A 6,032-nucleotide genomic window follows, 5' to 3' on the forward strand; every position below is an offset into this window, starting at 1 on the left:
TAATAATCCTAGTGCTTATATTAAATTGTGATACATTTTTGGGGATTTATTGGTTTGGGAGGGTTTAGATAGGGATGTTCAATCATATTTTATTTTACCTGGGAATAGCTAGATAGGGAAAGGAATAATTATAATGAGCCACTGCATATTAATATGAGTGGACTGGATAGAAAAGGTTTAAGGTTTTTCTTATTAAGTTGGTTACAGCTTAGAGTAGTAGGTCCTTCGGAGGAGTTCCAGTTCCTGCCTGCAGTATACCCGCTATCATCTTGAAAAGAAAAACAGCACGGTACCGGTACCCAACAATAAAAGAGAGAGAGATTCATACAAAAGTGCTGGAGAGGAGTATCCTTTAATATATCAGCCAGAATCAACCAGGCCCTGTTTAAAAACATTGACTTATAATACTTACCTTATTTTTCCTTGAAGAAGTTCCTGCAAAAGAAAACACAAAACAAAGAATCAGCTCTTACAGTTGTTGAGAATTTAAGAAATACTGTACTGTTGTGTTATATATATTAGAGAAGAAAATTTTGTTAGATTAGTAAAATATACTTATCTAATTTGTCTTTGCGATTTGGTGATGTGAGCCATGATATACCTATAAGAAGAAAAGGGAGAAAAAAACGCAAACTATACTTACCTGCTTGATGGATGAGGGACCTGAAAAAGAAATAATAACAAAGAATCAATTCTTATAGAAGAGGGGAATGTTTAGATAAAATTTTAAGATTAAATGCATATTTAGTTAATGAATTTTGCTAAAGTCAAATTATACTTATCTGATAAAAAGTTGAAGAAGTTGATCTGTTGAGTTGTTGATGTACCAAAAAAAATATTGAATTTGTTAAACGGATTTGAACCTTACACATACCCATAACCTAAATAAAAAGAATAATTTATTGAATTATCAATGTAAATGACATTTGTTTTCCTGAGTTACATTAAAATATATAACCAATTTAGTTTCATTCCTCTCCCCGTTTTAGAAACAGGGAGACGTGGCTAGTGTTAATGTCTGTACCTTAACCCTGTCCGATACACGATATTTTGCCCGAGGTATTCTAAAGGTATTGTAGGGTGAAGTATCGTGCCCAGGGTGAGGTCACAGTTGCATTAAAAAAAAGAATGAAAAAAAAAAAGGTTGCACACTTTTCCAAACTGGGGTGCTGCAACAGGAAACAAAATACTACATCCCTTTACAACTCTAAATAAACCACATAGGATAGTTTAACACACATTTTCCGTTCTTTTGCAACAGAGTTGCACAGGCAGGAATCGACATGTCTTTCGACATGGCGGCACAATTCTCAAGCACATTCTTTCAGATTTTTTAATGGTGCTCTGGCTATATTATGCTTCTGGAACAACACACCATGCTTTCTCTTACTTAAGACTGTCCTGCTGCATTCTAGAGAAATTCTCAGCCTTTCTATAATCACAGCTTGCTCATGTCACATTTATGTAAACACTGAGCATACAGTGCTATATATAGAATGCACATATTATGAATATTTAAATATACTGTATCAGTACGAGCTAAAATGCCAGTTAAAAATTGTGGGACTAAATTATTCAAACTGGATCTTTAGGTTCACAAGATTTTTTCCAATTTCACCTTTTTCCAATTTAGGGGATCTTTTACAAAGCCGCGCTAGCGTTTTTAGCACGTGGTAAAAATCAGCCGGCAGTAAACGCTGAGACGCCCATTATATTCCTATGGGCATCTCAGTGTTTGCTGCCAGCTGATTTTAACTGCGAGCTAAAAACGCTAGCGCGGCTTTGTAAAAGGCCCCCTTAAATAACTGGATTGCATAGTTCCACAGATTTTAACCCATTAAAAATCATCCCAGGAATCTTTACTATGAGACTCTTTTACTAAGATGCACTGAAAAATGGCCTGCAGTAGTGCAGATGCATGGTTTGGGCGCACATGGAATCATTTTTCAGCACACCTGTAAAACATGACTTTTTAAAATTTTTGCCAAAAATGGACATGCGGCAAAATGAAAATTGCTGCATGTCCATTTTGGGTCTAAGACCTTACCGCCAGCCATTGACCTAGCAGTAAGGTCTCACGCGGTCTCACACAGTAATGGTCTACGTGAGTAAAATGGCAATTACCACCCGATTACCGCCCGCACGCCAGAAAATAAAAATATTTTCCGGCACACTGAGCAGACACGTGTCAAAAATGAAATTACCGCAAGGGCCACATGGACATGCGGCAAAATGAAAATTGCCACGTGTCCATTTTGGCTCTGAGACCTTATCGCCAGCCATTGACCTAGCAATAAGGTCTGACGCGGAAAAGAGGCAGTAATGGTCTACACGAGTAAAATGGCGATTACCGCTCGCACGCCAGAAAATAAAAATATTTTACGATGCACATAGTGGGCACACGTCAAAAATGAAATTACAGCAAGGGCCATGCAGTAGCCGGGCAGTAACTCAAAATTGGCATACGTTGGGCACGCGTAGGCACCTACGTGGCTTAGTAAAAGGACCCCTATGTATTCCCACTCTAGGATAAGTGACAGTAACAGAAACAACAGGAAAAACGTTCTCATATTATGCCACTACATTGTGGAACTCCATCTCACCTGAGGCTCAGATTACTGTCTGCCTTCTAGGGACCCTTCTTACTAAGCAGTGTTAGGTGCTAATGAGGGGCATTTTTGAAAAAAACGTCCAAGTTGCGATTTGGATGTCCTTGCAAAACGGTGAAATCTAGGGATGGGGAAACCCGTATTTTCAAAAAAAAGATGGACATCCATCTTTCATTTCGAAAATACCGTCAGAGACGTCCAAATCCTTAAATTTGGATATCCCTAGATTTGGAAGTCCCTAGGCATGGATGTTTCTGACTTTCGGCGATTTTCGAAACCAAAGATGTCCATGTCAAAAACATCCAAATGCAAGCCATTTGGGCATGGGAGGAGCCACCATCTGTAATGCACTGGTCCCCATGACATGCCAGGACACCAACCGGGCACCCTAGGGGGCACTGCAGTGGACTTCATAAAATGCTCCCAGGAACATAGCTCCCTTAACTTGTGTGCTGAGTCCCCCAACGCCACAAAAAAAAACCTGCTGAGTCCCCCAACCCCACAAAAAACACAACTACACCCAACTATACACCACTACCATAGCCCTTACAGGTGAAGGGGGCACCTATATATGGGTACAGTGGGTTTTTAGTGGGTTTTGGAGAGCTCACTGTTTCCTCCACAAATGTAACAGGTAGGGGGGTATGGGCCTGGGTCCACCTGTCTGAAGTGCACTACAGTACCCACTATAACTGTTCCTGGGACCTGCATGCACTGTCACGGACCTGAGTATGATATCTGAGGCTGACATAGAGGCTGGCATGACATATCTTTAAAGATGTTTTTTGAGGGTGGGAGGGCATTAGTGACCACTGGGGGAGTAATGGGAGGTCATCCCCGATTCTGTCCAGTGGTCATCTGGTCATTTCTGGCACCTTTTTGTGTCTTATTCATTAAAAAAACACATCCGGGTGAAAACGTCCATGTGTTCATCAGGGACGTCCTTGTTTTTTTCAATTATGGGTCCAAGTGTTAGGCACGCCCAAGTCCCACCTTCTCTATGCCTCTGACACACCCCCTTGAACTTTGGATGTCCTTGCGACGGACTGCAGTTGGAGACGTCCAAAATCGGGTTTCGATTAAAGCGATTTGGACGTCTCTGGGAGAAGGACGTCCATCTTACGTTTTATGTCGAAAGATGGACGTCCTTCTCTTTTGAAAATGAGCCCAAATGTGTGCCTAACGCAGCTTAAAATTGTGTACCATAGGACGTGCTCAGGCATCCTGCAGTAACACTTAAATGTACGCATGCTAACCATCTGCAAAAAATATTGAGGGGGCATGGATAGCATGTGAGCCCTTACTGCCTAGAAAATGGGTGGCGGTAAGTGCTCACACAATATGTTTTTTTAACATTAGCGCATGGCCATTAATGCAAAAAGGCCATTTTTAAAGTTGTAAATGTGCACTAATGCCACTTTTTACCTCAGCTTAGTAAATATGCCCCTTAGTAAATTGTTTAAACCTGCTTGTGTAAACTGGCTTGTTAATTAGAATGTTTAAAATTCTAGCTTTTTAAAAATTATTTACAGCAGTTTTTACAATACATTTCAGGAAAAATCTTGACCAGGATATTGTTCACTCTCTCGAGCTCTTTCACAAACAAGCAATAAAACAGTAAAAGAAAGAAACAAAGAAATCACCTACATTACCAACTAGAATTCTACCAAGCCCTCTAAATAAGGAGAAATTCTAATGCAATAAAATGCAAATATAGGATAGAATATTAAAAATAAAAATCACCAGAATTTCAATTCATCCAGTAGATCAAGCAGAGTGCACATTCCCAACTTCTGACATAATTAGCTCTAAGCAACTAGTAGATTTTCTTTGTTTTCTTCAATTTATTTTTCTGCCTCTCCTTTCACTAACTCTATCCTCTCCCCTTTTCCATCCAGTATCTCCCCTCTTTCTCTCCCCATCCTTCCAGTGTCTCCCCCTTTCTCTCTGCATCCTTCCTTCCAGCGTCTCCTCCTATCCCTGTCCTTCTATCCAGCTCCTTCCCTCATTCTCTCCTACTCTTCCATCCAGTATCTTCCCTCTTTCTTTCTTTCTTTCTTTCTTTCTTTCTTTCTTTCTTTCTTTCTCTCCCTGTCCTTCCACCCATCTATCCTCTCCCAATCCTTCCATCCAGTATCTCCCTCTATCTCCCCTTCCTTCTAGTCTACCCTTTTCCATTCAGTGTGTCCCCACTCTCTCTCCCCATCCATCCAGTCTCTCTTTCTCTCTGCATCCTTCTATCCGGTGTTTTCCCCCTCTCTCTCTACCCTTTCCATTCAGCATGTCCCCTCTCTCTCCCAATCCTTCATGTCTTTCCTATTTCTCTCCCAACCCTTCCATCCAGCATTTTCCCTCTTCTCTCCCTCCTTCCAGCATTTCTCCTCTTTCTTTCTCTCTCTCTCTGTCTGACCAGTCAGGGTCTCCCCCTTTCTCCGCATTCTTCTCCCTAGCTTCTCTTTCTCCTGCCTTTTCCCATGTCCCCTCTTTCTCTCCCCATCTTTCCACTAATCTCTCTCTGTACCCCTCTTCCATCCAGTGTCCACACTCTTCTTTCATTTTCTCCCCTCTTCTCTTTCCATTTACCAACTCCTGCCTCCTTCTGCATGCCCTTTTCCCCTTCCCCTTCCATGCAGTACCCAGTGTTTTGTGGCCACTGCTTCTTCTCTTGATGAGCAGCAGTGGCCATGGCAAAACAAGAAAAGCAAGTGCAGGGCCACAGCAGCCTTCAGGCATGCAATATTGGCTCTGCCCGGGGTCAGAGGACTGGCAGAGCCGACAGGGCATGCCTGAAGGCTGCTGCAGCCCCGTGTTTGCTTTTCTTGTTTTGCCGCAGCTGCTGCTACTGCTCATCAAGAGAAGCAGCAGTGGTAGCATTGGCGGCAGTGGATCACCTGGTGCACAGTGTGTCTCAGCGGGAGACTTTCCTACTTTGGCAGGAGTTGAGTGTGGGAGATGACCCGCAAAAGCAAGAGTCTCCCGCTGAATGCGGGAGACTTGGCAAGTCTCTGTATTCTAGTTATTGCTCCTCCATTCTTCTGCAGCTTGTTGGCTGACTCCCTCCCGTCACCCCTGCAGCCTGTCCAATAGACTGCAGGAAAGAAGGGAACTGTTGTAGCCTAGCAGCTGCTAATGGGGAAAGCTGTCACGTCTGTGGCCGTGACCCGTGACCCCTCTCAGACTCACCTTATTTCCTGTGGTCAGCTTCTGAGCTGGATTCTGTCTGTTCTTTGTGAGTTAGTTCTGTCTTTGTCTCTGTGTGCTGGCTGTATTAGATTGTCGGTGTGCTGTCACCCGTTCCAGATTTCAGCTCAGTCCAGTCCGGATCTTCCAGGCTGCCCGACCCTTAGTTGCCTGGTGATTGTTGCACCTGAGTCTGAGCTTCCTGCTGGGCTTATTAGCCATTTGGAACCTCTCTGCCTTTGC

Source organism: Microcaecilia unicolor, chromosome 1, assembly GCF_901765095.1.
Source record: "Microcaecilia unicolor chromosome 1, aMicUni1.1, whole genome shotgun sequence".
Lineage (NCBI taxonomy): Eukaryota > Metazoa > Chordata > Amphibia > Gymnophiona > Siphonopidae > Microcaecilia > Microcaecilia unicolor.